Source organism: Hyla sarda, chromosome 4 (assembly GCF_029499605.1).
Source record: "Hyla sarda isolate aHylSar1 chromosome 4, aHylSar1.hap1, whole genome shotgun sequence".
Taxonomy (NCBI): Eukaryota; Metazoa; Chordata; class Amphibia; order Anura; family Hylidae; genus Hyla; species Hyla sarda.
In genome coordinates this window covers 364,554,173-364,569,020 of record NC_079192.1, presented here as the reverse complement: position 1 = coordinate 364,569,020, position 14,848 = coordinate 364,554,173, and positions in this window count along the sequence as shown.

Sequence of the window (14,848 nt, the reverse complement as noted above, 5' to 3'; positions counted from 1 at the left end):
CTGTCTATTAAATTACTTAATTACTTTAGAACACAGGGTGAATGCCCTCTGGACCTGGCAATTTGTCTATAATGACTTTTTTGTGTGTGGCACTGTACTTCTTTGTGGGTTAGACAGGTAACCTGTACGGGGGAGTTTACCTTATCTCGCTGTATTTCACCTGGCATTTCATTTTCATCAGTGAATACAGAGGAGAAGAATTTGTTTAAAGGGGTATTCCAGGATTTTTTTCATTTGACTATGCTGCAGGAGCTGTAAAGTTAGTGTAGTTCATAATATAGTGTTTGTACCTGTGTGTGACGGTTTTCTCACAATTCTTTTGTGATCTTCACCCCAATATTTATTTTTAACAGCATACAAAATGACTGCTGTCTCTGATTTTTCCCAGCTTGCAATGCGGCCGAGACCTGACTCACTAGTCAGCTGATGACAGGGAGCCTGTCTGCTTCAATGGGTGGAGCGATCGCTTGGTGGGAGAGAGATCAACTGCAACTAATGCAACAGCTGTAGGCACCCTGATTGAAAACCACAGGTCTTTTGTTTCAATGGGTGGGGTGGTTGATGTGTGGGAGGCAGGAAAATGGAATTATGGGATTTGTAGTCAAAAAAAGAAAAGTCAAAAAGGAAATACAAGTTCACAAAAAGCTATCCACAGTGTTATTGTAAAATCACAACATAGCCATTTAGCCTCAAAACAAGCGCAGATCCTTCCTAAGCATGTCCATTACTGCCTGCCAGGTACATACTAAAATCACCTTATGTTGGATAACCCCTTTAACCCCTTAAGGACAATGGGCGTATGCATACGCCCCCGTTTTAAAGTCCTTAAGGACTGAGGGTGTATGGATACGCCCGTGGGAATTCCGGTCCCCGCCACTCGCCAGGCGGGGACCGGACCGGGGTGACTGCTGATATCTATCAACAGGCACACCGTGCAAACCCCGTTCTGAGACCCCCCGTGTCGGCGGTCAATTCAGACCAACGATTTGCGGCTTTTCCAGGTCAATCGGGTCCCTGGTGACCCGGAAAAAAAGGGTGGATGGGGCTGTCCGAGACAGCCCCATTCACCCTTACCCAGCAGGAGTGAGGTGGCACGGGTGCTGCCTCACGATCGATGACGTGATTGATCGACCGATTAATCATGACCCTGCTGGGCGGCGATTGGGACGGAGAAGATGGCGGAGATCCGCACCAACGGGGGTCTCCTACCTTGCCCTGAGGGTCCCCTCGGGATCGGTGGCGGCGACAGGAGCAGCAGGATCGGCGATAGCAGCATTGGCGAAACAGCAGGAGGTGAGGCCTGTTCACTTCCTGCTGTTGCTTAGCTACAACTCGCAACATGCACAGCCAAAGGGCATGCTGGGAGTTGTAGTTTTTCAACAGCTGGAGTTCCAAATACAACTCCCAGCATGCCCTTTGGTAGTCTGTGCATGCTGGGGGTTGTAGTTTTGCAACAGCTGGAGGCACATTTTTTTCTATGAAAAAGTGTGCAACCAGCTGTTGCATAACTACAACTCCCAGCATGCACACACTACCAAAGGGCATGCTGGGAGTTGCAGCAGTGTGCCTCCAGCTGTTGCAAAACTACACCTCCAAGCATGAACTGAGAGACTGTACGTGCTGGGAGTTCTAGTTTCGCAACAGCTGGAGGCACACTGGTTGCGAAACACTGGGTTAAGTAACAATCTCTGTGTTTTGCAACCAATGTCCCTTCAGCTGTTGCATAACTACAACTCCCAGCATGTATGGTCTGTCAGTGCATGCTGGGAGTTGTAGTTTTGCAACAGCTGGAGGTTTGCCCCCCCCCCCCCCCACCATGTGAATGTACATGGTACATTCACACGGGAGGGTTAACACCAGCATGTTAGTGTAAAAAAATATATATATTTTTACACTAACATACTGGTGTTAAAAGAAAAAAAGAACCCCAAAATTTGTAACGAAATTTCTCCTGAGTACAGAACTACCCCATATGTGGGCGTTAAGTGCTCTGCGGGCGCACAACATGGCTCAGAAGTGAGAGCGTGCCATGTACATTTGAGGTCTAAATTGGTGATTTGCACAGGGGTGGCTGATTTTACAGCGGTTCTGACATAAAAGCAAAAGCAATAAATACTCAGATGTGACATCATTTTGGAAATTACACCCCTCACGGAATGTAACAAGCGGTATAGTGAGCCCTAACACCCCACAGGTGTGTGACAAATTTCCGTTAAAGTTGTATGTGAAAATGAAAAAAAAAATGTTTCACTTAAATGGTGGTGTTACCCTTTATTTTTCATTTTCACAAGGGAGAATAAGAAAAAAAAGCCCCCCAAAATGTGTTGCCCCATTTCTTCTGAGTAAGAACATACCCCATATGTGGATGTAAAGTGCTCTGCTCGAGCTACAATGCTCAGAAGAGACAATGCTATAGAAGGAGCGCCATTGGGCTTCTGGAAAGGGAATGTGTCTGAAATTGAAGGCCATGTGTGTTTACAAAGCCCCCATAGTGCCAGAACAGTGGACTCCCCCCACATGTGACCCCATTTTGGAAACTACACACCTTACATAATGTAATAAGGGGTGCACTGAGCATTTACACCTCACAGGTGTCTGACAGATTTTTGGAACAGTGGTCCGTGAAAATGAAAAATTAAATTTTTCTGTTCCAAAGATCTGTCAAATGCCAGTGGGGTGTAAATATTCACTGCACCCCTTATTAAATTCTGTGTGGGATGTAGTTTACAAAATAGGGTCACATATGGGGGGGTCCACTGTTCTGGCACCACGGGGGGGGGGGGGGGGCGGGGGTCTTTGTAAATGCACATGGCCCCTGACTTCCATTCCAAACAAATTCTCTCGCCATAAGCTCAATGGCGCTCCTTCTCTTCTGAGCACTGTAGTTTGCCCGCAGAACACTTTGCATCCATATATGGGGTATTTCCATACTCAGAAGAAATGGGGTTATACATTTTGGGAAGCTTTTTCTCCAATTACCCCTTGTGAAAATTTCACGTTCAACTTTAGTGGAAATTTGTCAAGCACCTGTGGGGTGTTAAGGCTCACTGGACCCCATGTTACGTGCCTTGAGGAGTGTAGTTTACAAAATGGTATGCCATGTGGGGTTTTCTGCTGTTCTGGCACCATAGGGGATTCCTAAATGTGACATGCCCCCCCAAAACCATTTCAGCAAAATTCACTCTCCAAAATCCCATTGTTGCTTCTTCCCTTCTGAGCCCTCGTGACATACACTTATGAGGTATTTTCTTACTCGAGAGAAGTTGGGTTAAAAATTTTGGGGGGATTTTTCTCCTATTACCCCTTGTAAAATTTCAAAAACTGGATCTACAAGAACATGCGAGTGTAAAAAATGAAGATTTAGAATTTTCTCTTTTACCTTGCTGCTATTCCTGTGAAACACCTAAAGGGTTAACACACTTTATGGATGTCTTTTTGAATACTTGGGGGGGGGGGGGGTGCAGTTTTTATAATGGGGTCATTTATGGGGTATTTCTAATATGAAGATTCCTCAAATCCACATCGAAACTGAACTGGTCCCTAAATAAATAACGATTTTGAAAATATTGTGAAAAATTTGAAAATTGCTGTTGAACTTTGAAGCCCTCTGATGTCTTCCAAAAGTAAAAACATGTCAACTTTATGATGCAAATATAAAGTTAGACATATTGTATATGTGAATCAATATATTTTTTATTTGGAATATCCATTTTCCTTACAAGCAGAGAGTTTCAAAGTTTGAAAAATGCTACATTTTCATAATTTTCATGAAATTTGGGGATTTTTCACCAAGAAAGGATGCAAATAATGACGAAAATTTACCACTGTGTTAAAGTAGAATATGTCACGAAAAAACTGTTCCAGAATAAGAATAATTGGTAAAAGCATCCCAGAGTTATTAATTCATAAAGTGACAGTGGTCAGAATTGCAAAAAAAGTGCTCAGTCCTTAATGTGAAAAAGGGCTCAGTCCCCCCGTTTATAATTTCCTCCTCATCATTTTTTAAAGGGCCTATATAGTAAAAAAAAACGTTTTGGGGTTAGTTTTACTCTCTTTGGCTTTCTGTCTCTATTTTTGAAGCTTTTATCAGTTTTTTTACATATTTTACATTTTTCTCTATAGCTTTTAATGCTTCTTCACTGCCATCTTGTTTTAGTAGTTTAAATGCCTTATTTTTGTCATTTATTGCACCCCAACATATTTATTCATCCATGTTGGTTTTCTTTTATTTCTTACCCTTTAATTCCGATAAGGTATTGTGATAAAGGGTGCATTTCCTTGACTCAATCTGGAGAATCCTTCACCTGGGGCCTAAGTAATCAGGCAGCAGAGTGGGGAGGTCTTCAAATGGATGAGTCTCAGTCTGATATGGTCTCTCCCTAGGAAACAGCAAGCGGTTGTAAGGGGGAGACATGGGCCCTATTAAGGGAAGCACACAGCTGGAGCTGTGAATGGCCCAAGTGATGGTGTGAACTGTGAGTAAACAGGCTGCAGGTGTCATATGTTTTACTGGGTGAGGGTAGTTCTTTAGTTAGTAGACAGAGCATGCTGAGAGTTGTAGTCAGTTACCAGACGGTCTAGGGTTTTATTTTGTTCCTATGTTATGTTTGTTTTTGCCTTTAACCTGTATAAATAAAGCTGGTGAGGTGCCAGACTTGTATCCTGAACTGTGGTCAGCCGATTTAGTGCAAGGAAATGTGTCCCGTGGCAGTGACCAGGATGATCCCAGAGCAGTGTATACATATTACAGTGAAAATTTAAGATATTTTTAAAAGTCTCCCATTTAGTGTAAGTATTCTTGTCTTTGAAGACATTATACCATTCTATATTGTTAATGGGCTTCTCTTGATCAAACTTTGCCTTCCTAAAGTTCATTGCTTTTGTGGTCCCTCGAGAGATTCACTTATTGAAGAACAAGTTATAATGTATTATATTATGATCACTATTTCCTAGGTGTCCTACTTGAACATTAGTTATTCTGTCAGGTCTGTTGGTTAATATTAAGTCTAGTAGGGCACCCCCTCTGGTCGGGCCCTGCACCATTTGTGACAGATAATTGTCTTTAGCTATTGTCAGAAACCTGTTTCCTTTACGAGATTCACAGGTCTCAGTCTCCCGGTTTATATCAGGATAGTTAACCCCTTCCCGCTATTGGACGTATGCATACGTCCAGGCGAATTACACGTTCGCGCAAATGGACGTATGCATACGTCCAAGCGATCTCCTGCTCTGCCGCGGGCAGCGCAGGAGATCGCGGGTGGGACTCAGCTGTCAATCACAGCCGGAGTCCCACCGCAGCTGCCGGGGCCGCGATCGCGCCGGTCCCGGCAGCATTAACCCCATAGATGCCGTGATCAGTTCTGATCACGGCATCTATGGTGTTTGCAGGGGGAGCGCTCTCCCCCTGCTCATCAACGGCGGCGCCGCAATAAAATAAGGGGGATCGGGGGTGTCCAAGGCACCCTCGATCCCTCTTGAAGAGATAGGAGTGAGGTGGCAGGGTTGCCACCCCTCCTATCCCTGCTATTGATCGGCGGAGCGGCCGACCAATAGCAGACTGGGGGCGGGGGGGTTAAAGTTTGGTTCCCCCCGCTATGCCCACCCATCGGTGTCCGGGCACAGCGGGGGGAACCGTGTAGCAGTGGCAGCGGCGGCAGCGGCGGTCACTCACCCGGCGGAGGCTGTGATCACCGCGGCGGTGGAGGTGAGTATGACGCCGCTTGTCCGGGAGTCTGTTACCTAGCAACATCTGCAGGGCGACAGTTTAGAGAGTGGTTTCTAAACTGTCGCCCTCCAGATGTTGCAAAACTACAATTCCCACCATGCCTTGACAGCTGTTTGCTGTGTTGGCATGCTGGGAGTTGTAGTTTTGCAAGATTTAGAGGGGTCCAGGCTGGAGATCGCTGACAGTGGTCTCTAAACTGTAGCCCTCCAGATATTACAACACTACAACTCCCAGCATGCCCAGACAGCAGTTTGCTGTCTTAGCATGCTGAGATTTGTAGTTTTGCAACATCTGGAGGGCCACAGTTTAGAGACCACTGTCAGTGATCTCCAGCCTGAACCCCTCTAAATCTTGCAAAACTACAACTCCCAGCATTCAGGAACAGCAAATGGCTGTCTCGGCATGCTGGGAGTTGTACTTGCGTGACTCCAGCTGTTGCATAACTACATCTCCCAGCATTCCCTTTGGCAATCAGTACATGCTGAGAGTTGTAGTTCTGCAACAGCTGGAGGCACACTGGTTGGGAAATACCGAGTTAGGTAATAGGTTCTATTACCTAACTCAGTATTTTCCAACCAGTGTGCCTCCAGCTGTTGCAAAACTACAACTCCCAGCATGCACGTTCTGTCAGTGCATGCTGGGAGTTGTAATTTTGCCCCCCCCCTCCCATGTGAATGTACAGGTTACATTCACACTGGCGGCAGATTACAGTGAATTCCCTGCTTCAAGTTTGAGCTGCAGCAGCCACAGCTCAAACTCCTAGCGGGAGACTCAGTGTAATCCGCCGTCAGTGTGAATGTAACCTAAAAACACTACACTAACATGAAATAAAGAGTAAAACACTACATATACACACGTACACTGCCCCCCCCCACCACCACCCCTTCCCCCCCAATAAAAATGAAAAACGTATCCTACAGCAGTGTTTCCAAAACGGAGCCTCCAGCTGTTGCAAAACAAAAACTCCCAGCATTTCCGGACAGCCATTGACTGTCCAAGCATGCTGGGAGTTTAGCAACAGCTGGAGGCACCCTGTTTGAGAATCACTGGTGTAGAATACCCCTATGTCCACCCCTATGCAAATCCCTAATTTAGGCCTCAAATGCGCATGGCGCTCTCACTTTGGAGCCCTGTCGTATTTCAAGGCAACAGTTTAGGGCCACATATGGGGTATCGCCGTACTCGGGAGAAATTGCCTAACAAATTTTGGGGGGCTTTTTCTCATTTTACCCCTTATGAAAAGGTAAAGTTGGGGTCTACACCAGCATGTTAGTGTAAAAAAAAAACATTTTTGTACACTAACATACTGGTGTTGCCCCATACTTTAAAATTTCACAAACAGTAAAAGAAAAAAAGCCTCCAAAATTTGTAACGCAATTTCTCCTGAGGACGGAGATACCCCATATGTGGGCGCAAAGTGTTCTGGGGACGCACAACAAGGCTCAGAAGGGAGAGTGCACCATGTAAATTTGAGGTCTAAATTGGTGATTTGCACAGGGGTGGCTGATTTTACAGCGGTTCTGACATAAGTGCAAAACAATAAATACCCACATGTGACCCCATTTTGGAAACTACACCCCTCACGGAATGTAACAAGGGGTACAGTGAGCATTTACACCTTACAGGTGTCTGACAGATCTTTGAAACAGGGGTCTGTGAAAATGAAAAATAAAATTTTTAATTTGCACAGCCCACTGTTCCAAAGATCCGTCAAATGCCAGTGGGGTGTAAATTCTCCCTGCACCCCTTATTACCTTCCGTGAGGGGTGTAGTTTTAAAAATGGGGTCACATGTGGGGGGGTCCACTGTTCTGGCACCACGGGGGGGCTTTGGAAATGCACATGGCCAAATTCTCTCTCCAAAAGCTCAATGATGCTCCTTCTCTTCTGAGCATTGTAGTTCGCCCCCAGTGCACTTCACGTCCACTTATTGGGTATTTCCATACTCAGAAGAGATGGGGTTACAAATTTTGGGGGGTATATTTTGCTATTATCCCTTGTAAAAATGTAAAATTTGGTGAAAAACAAGCATTTTAGTGTACATTTTTTTTTTTTTTTTTACATATGCAAAAGTCGTGAAACACCTGTGGGGTATTAAGGTTCACTTTACCCCTTGTTACGTTCCCCAAGGGGTCTAGTTTCCAAAATGGTATGCCATGTGGTTTTTTTTTTCTGTCCTGGCACCATAGGTGCTTCCTAAATGTGGCATGGCCCCAGAGCAAAATTTGCTTCCAAAAAGCCATATGTGACTCCTTCTCTTCTGAGACCTGTAGTGCGCCAGCAGAGCACTTTTCATCCCCATATTGGGTGTCTTCTGAATCGGGAGAAATTGGGCTTCAAATGTTGGGGGGTATTTTCTGCTATTACCTTTTTTAAAAATGTAACATTTTTGCTAAACCAAGCATTTTTGGTAAAAAATATATATCTTTTTTACATATGCAAAAGTCGTGAAACACCTGTGGGGTATTAAGGTTCACTTTATCCCTTGTTACGTTCCTCAAGGAGTCTAGTTTCCAAAATGGTATGCCATGTCGTTTTTTTTTGCTGTCCTGGCACCATAGGGGCTTCCTAAATGCGACATGCCCCCCGAGCAAAATTTGCTCTCAAAAAGCCAAATATGACTCCTTCTCTTCTGAGCATTGCAGTTCGCCCGTAATGCACTTCAGGTCAACTTATGGGGTACCTCCATACTCAGAAGAGATGGGGTTACAAATTTTGGGGGGTATTTTCTGCTATTAACCCTTGCAAAAATGTGAAATTTGGGGGGAAACACACATTTTAGTGAAAATTTTTTTTTTTTTTTTTACATATGCAAAAGTCATGAAACACCTGTGGGGTATTAAGGCTCACTTAATTCCTTGTTACGTTCCTCAAGGGGTCTAGTTTCCAAAATGGTATGCCATGTTTTTTTTATTTGCTGTTTTGGCACCATAGGGGCTTCCTAAATGCAACATGCCCCCAAAAAAACATTTCAGAAAAACGTACTCTCCAAAATCCCCTTGTCGCTCCTTCGCTTCTGAGCCCTCTAATGCGCCCGCCAAACAATTTACATAGACATATGAGGTATGTGCTTACTCGAGAGAAATTGGGCTACAAATTCAAGTATAGATTTTATCCTTTTACCCCTTGTAAAAATTCAAAAATTGGGTCTACAAGAACATGCAAGTGTAAAAAATGAAGATTTAGAATTTTCTCCTTCACTTTGCTGCTTTTCCTGTGAAACACCTAAAGGGTTAAAACACTTACTGAATGTCATTTTGAATACTTTGGGGGTGCAGTTTTTGTAATGGGGTCATTTATGGGGTATTTCTAATATGAAGACCCTTCAAATCCACTTCAAACCTGAACTGGTGCATGAAAAATAGCGAGTTTGAACATTTTGTGAAAAATTGTAAAATTGCTGCTGAACTTTGAAGCCCTCTGGTGTCTTCCAAAAGTAAAAACACGTCAATTTTATGATGAAAATATAAGGTAGACATATTGCATATGTGAATCCCAAAAAAATAATATTTGGAATATCCATTTTCCTTACAAACAGAGAGCTTCAAAGTTAGAAAAATGCAAAATTTTCAATTTTTTCATCAAATTTTGGGATTTTTCACCAAGAAAGGATGCAAGTTACCACAAAAATTTACCACTATGTTAAAGTAGAATATGTCACGAAAAAACAATCTCGGAATCAGATTGATAAGTAAAAGCATTCCAGAGTTATTAATGTTTAAAGTGACAGTGGTCAGATGTGCAAAAAAGGGCTGCGTCCTAGAGGTTAAAATGTGTCCTTAAGGGTTTAAAGTCCCCCATTATTATCACCTCATTCTGATTTGCTGCCTTGTTTATTTGCCTCTGTAATTGATCTTCTGCCTCTTCCATTGTGTTAGGTGGCTTATAGAAAACCCCTCAGAATTTTTTTTATTTTTATGTCTATATATTTCTACCCATAATGCCTCCACATTATCGTTTCCCTCCCATATATCCTCCCACAGTGCAGCCTTCAGACTCGATTTCACATAAAGACAAACTCCTCCCCCTTTCCGTTTTGTCCATTTCTTCCTGAATAGACTATAACCATGTATGTTGACCGCCCAGTCATACAGTGGGGATGAAAAGTTTGGGCACCCCAGGTAAAAATCTGTATTAATGTGCATAAAGAAGCCAAAGAAAGATGGACAAATCTCCAAAAGGCATCAAATTACAGATTAGACATTCTTATAATATGTCAACAAAAGCTAGATTTTATTTCCACAATTTACACTTTCAAAATAACAGAAAACAAAAAAAATGGCGACTGCAAAGGTTTGGGCACCCTGCAGAGTTAATATCTTGTACTGCCCCCTTTGGCAAGTATCACAGCTTGTAAATGCTTTTTTGTAGCCAGCCAAGAGTCTTTCAATTCTTGTTTGAGGTATCTGCTCATTCTTCCTTACAAGAGTCTTCCAGTTCTTTGAGATTTCTGGGCTGTCTGTCATGCACTGCTCTTTTAAGGTCTATCCATAGATTTTCTATTATGCTGGGGTCAGGAGATTGTGATGGCAATGGCAAAACCTTCAGTTTATGTCTATAGATGTAATCCCCCATGGATTTCGAGTTGTGTTTAGGATAATTATCCATTTGTAGAAGCCATCCTCTCTTTAACTTCTGCTTTTTCACAGATGGCATCAAGTTTTCATCCAAAATTTGCTGAAATTTTATTGAATCAATTTTTCCTTCTACTTGTGAGATGTTCCCTGTGCCACTGGCTGTAATACAACCCCAAAGCATGATTGATCCACCCCCATGTTTAACAGTTGGACAGAGGTTCTTTTAATTAAATTCTGTTCGGCTTCTTCTCCAAACGTACCTTTGCTCATTCCGGCCAAAAAGTTCAATTTTAACCTCATCGGTCCACAGAACTTGTTTCCAAAATGCATCAGGTTTGTCTATCTGTTCATTTGCAAAGTTCAAACGCTGATTTTTGTGGTGAGGACGTAGAAGAGGTTTACTTCTGATGACTCGTGCGTGAAGACCGTATTCGTACAAGTATTTCTTTATTGTGGAATAGTGTAACACAACTCCAGTGTCTGCCAGATCTTTCTGGAGGGATTTTGCAGTCAAACGTGAGTTTTGAATTGTTTTTCTCACAATCCTGCAAGCTGTTCTGTCTGATATTTTTCTTGGTCTTCCAGAACTTGCTTTAACTTCCACTGTTCCTGATGACTGCCATTTCTTAATTACATTCCGAACAGAGGATATTTACATCTGAAAACATTTTGCTATCTTCTTATAGCCTTCTCCAGCTTTGTGAGCGTCAACTATTTTCAGTTTCAGATTTCAAGACAACTGCTTAGAAGAACCCATTTTGCTGATTGTTGGGGCAAGGTCAGATGAGTCTGGGCATTTAAAACCTTTGAGATTGACATCACCTGTTTTTTGCAGATGATGATTGAGAACAATCCATGACACTGGCAGGTCTCAGCTTTGCAAAGGGGGCAGTGCATGCTATAAATTCTGCAGGGTGCCCAAACCTTTGTAGATGCCATTTTTTATTTTCTGTTATTTTGAAAGTGTAAATGATGGAAATAAAATCTAACTTTTGTTGACATTTTATAAGAATGTCTAATCTGTAATTTGATGTCTTTTGGAGATTTTTCCATCTTTCCTTGGCTTCTTTATGCACATTAATATAAATATGTACCTGGGGTGCCCAAACTTTTGATCCCCACTGTAGCTATCATCCAACCAAGTCTCTGTTATACCCCCTATGTCATAATCCTCCTCAGACATCAACCACTCCAGTTCCTCTGTTTTATTGGACAGACTTCTGGCATTAGTCAACATGCAATTTAAAGGTGTATGTTTTTTCTTCCTATGAAGCCTATCCCTATTAACTATTCTAACCCCTCCCTTCCCTCCACCCCCAGGTACATTAATAAATCCCCCATCTCTATTTACACTATCTTCCCCATCTGCGTTGTAGGTTCCCTCACCCCTCACCTTGAGGACTGAGCAATTTTTCACCTTAAGAACTGAGCCCTTTTTTGCAATTCTGACCACTGTCACTTTATGCATTAATTACTCTGGAATGCTTTTATCGATTATTTTGATTCTGAGACTGTTTTATAGATAAGATATTCTACTTTAACATAGTGGTACATTTTTGTCATTACTTGCATCCTTTCTTGGTGAAAAATCCCAAAATTTCATGAAAATGTTGAATATTTTGCATTTTTTCTAACTTTATAACTCTCTGCTTGTAAGGAAAATGAATATTCCAAATACATTATATATTGATTCACATATACAATATGTCTATTTTATATTTGCATAATAAAGTTTCCATGTTTTTACTTTTGTAAGACATCAGACATCAGCAGCAATTTTCCAATTTTTCACCAAATTTTCAAAATCGGAATTTTTCAGGGACCAGTTCATCATAAGTGCATTTGAGGGGTCTTAATATTAAAAATACCCCAGAAGTGACCCCATTTAAAAAAAAAAACCTGCACTCCCCAAAGTATTCAAAATGACATTCAGAAAGTGTGTTAACCCTTTAGTTTTTTCACAGGAATAGCAACAAGGTGAAGGAGAAAATTCATAATCTTCATTTTTTACACTGGCATGCTCTTGTAGACCCAGTTTTTGAACTTTTACAAGGGGTAAAAGGAGAAAAAGCCCCCAAAAATGTGTAACCCAATTTAGCTCGAGTAAGGAAATACCTCATATGTGGATGTCAAGTGCTCTGTGGATGCACTACAAAGCTCAGAAGGGAAGGAGCGACAATGGGATTTTGGAGGGGGAGTTTTTCTGAAGTGGTTTTTCGGGGGCATGTCACAATTAGGAATCTCCTATGGTGCCAGAACAGAAAAAAAAACAGCATACCATTATGGAAACTACACCCCTCAAGGAACATAACAAGGGGTCCAGTGAGCCTTTTCGTTAAAGTCGGATGTGTAAATGATTTTTTTTTCTTCACTAAAATGCTGGTTTTCCCCCAAATTTTAAAATTTTATATGAGGGGTTATAGGAGATAATGCCGCCCAAAATTTGTAACCCCATCTCTTCTGAGTATGGAAATAACCCATGTGTGGACGTCAAGTGCACTGCGGGCGCACTACAATGCTCAGAAGAGAAGAAGTCACCTTTGGCTTTTGGAAAGCAAATTTAGCTGAAATGGTTTTTGGGGGGAATGTCGCATTTAGGAAGCCCCTATGGTGCCAAAACAGAAGAGCCTTAACACCAAACAGGTGTTGACAAATTTCCGCTAAATCTGGACGTGAAAATGAAAAATTAGATTTTTTTCACAAAAATGCTGGTGTTACCCCATATTTTTTATTTTCACAAGGGGTAATTGAAGCAAAAGCCTCCCAAAATTTGTAACCCCATTTCTTCTGAGTATGGATGTAAAGTGCTCTGTGGGCGAACTACAATGATCAGAAGAGAAGGAACGCCATTGAGCTTTTGGTGAGAGAATTTGGTTGGAACAGAAGTGGGAGACCATGTGCGTTTACAAAGCCCCCGTGGTGCCAGAAAAGGGGACCCCCCCACATGTGACCCCTTTTTTGGAAACTACACACCCCTCTCAGAATTTAATAAGGTTACAGTGAACATTTACACCCCACTGCCATTTGACAGATCTTTGGAACAGTGGACTTAGCAAACGGACCACTGTTCCAAAAATCTGTCAGACACCTGTGGGCTGTAAATGCTCACTGTACCCCTTATTACATTATGTGAGGGATGTAGTTTTCAAAATTGGGTCACATGTGGGGGGTCCACTGTCCTGGCACTATGGGAGCTTTGTAAACACACATGGCCTTCAATTTCGGACACATTCTCTCTCCAAAAGCCCAATGGCGCTCCTTCTCTTCTGAGCATTGTAGTTCGCCCGCAGAGCACTTTACATCCACATATGGGGTATGTTCTTAGGGTAACACCAGGTAAACTCGCTCTAAACTCGCCCGTGTGAATGTACCTTGTACATTCACATGGAGGGGGGACCTTCAGCTGTTGCAAAATTACAACTCCCAGCATGCACTGACAGACCATGCATGCTGGGAGTTGTAGTTATTTAATAGCTGGAGGCACATTGGTTGAGAAACACTGAGAGTTTGTTACTTAACTTAGTGTTTTGCAACCAGTGTGCCTCCAGCTGTTGCAAAACTGGAACTCTCAGAATATACAGTATCTCAGTGCATGCTGGGAGTTATATTTTTGCAACAGCTGGAGGCACACTGGCTGCAAAACAATGAGTTAGGTAACAAACTCTGTTTCACAACCAATGTGTCTCCAGCTGTTGAAAAACTGCAACAATCAGCATGCATTGACTTTCAAAAGGCATGCTGAGAGTTGTAGTTTTGCAACAGCTGGAGGCACACTGCTACAACTCCCAGCATGCCCTTTGGTAGTCTGTGCATGTTGGGAGTTGTAGTTATGCAACAGCTTTATGCATACTTTTTCATAGAAAAAATGAGCCTCCAGCACATGCACAGACTACCAAAGGGCATGCTGGAAGTTGTAGTTGGAACTCCAGCTGTTGCAAAACTACAACTCCCAGAATGCCCTTTGGCTTTGCATGCTGAGAGTTGTTGCAAAGCAACAGCAGGAGGTGAACAGGCCTCACCTCCTGCTGTATCCTGCCGCCGGAACCGCTGCCGCTGCTGCCACCGATCCTGCTTCTCCTGTCGCCGCCACCGCATTAGAGGGGACATCTTCTCCCCAAGCACAGCTGCATCCTTCCCATTGAGATGCAGCCTGTCCCTACGGTAGAGCCGGTATCCGACAGCAAAGTTGGCCCAGTTCTCTATGAACCCAAACCCTTCCTTCCTACGCCACTTATTTACCACAAAATTATTATCTTTAAAAAAAATCAAGTTTAAAATGCACAATTGATCAGTATGCATTCCTTGTGCCCCACATGGTGCCTCTATACAGTATCAGTGTCTCTAGGGGAGGATATCCACATAATAAAGCCTCTGATGAAAAATACTACCATTTGGGCACTTACATTTTGCATTTAAAGGAAAAAAAAAACATATATTCCTCTGTATAAGAGATTAGCAATATCTTGGTTTTGGGAATTTGTACACAAATTGACCATCAAGTTAGTTTTGGATTTTTCAGACAATTCGGATTCAGCCCTATGCTCCAT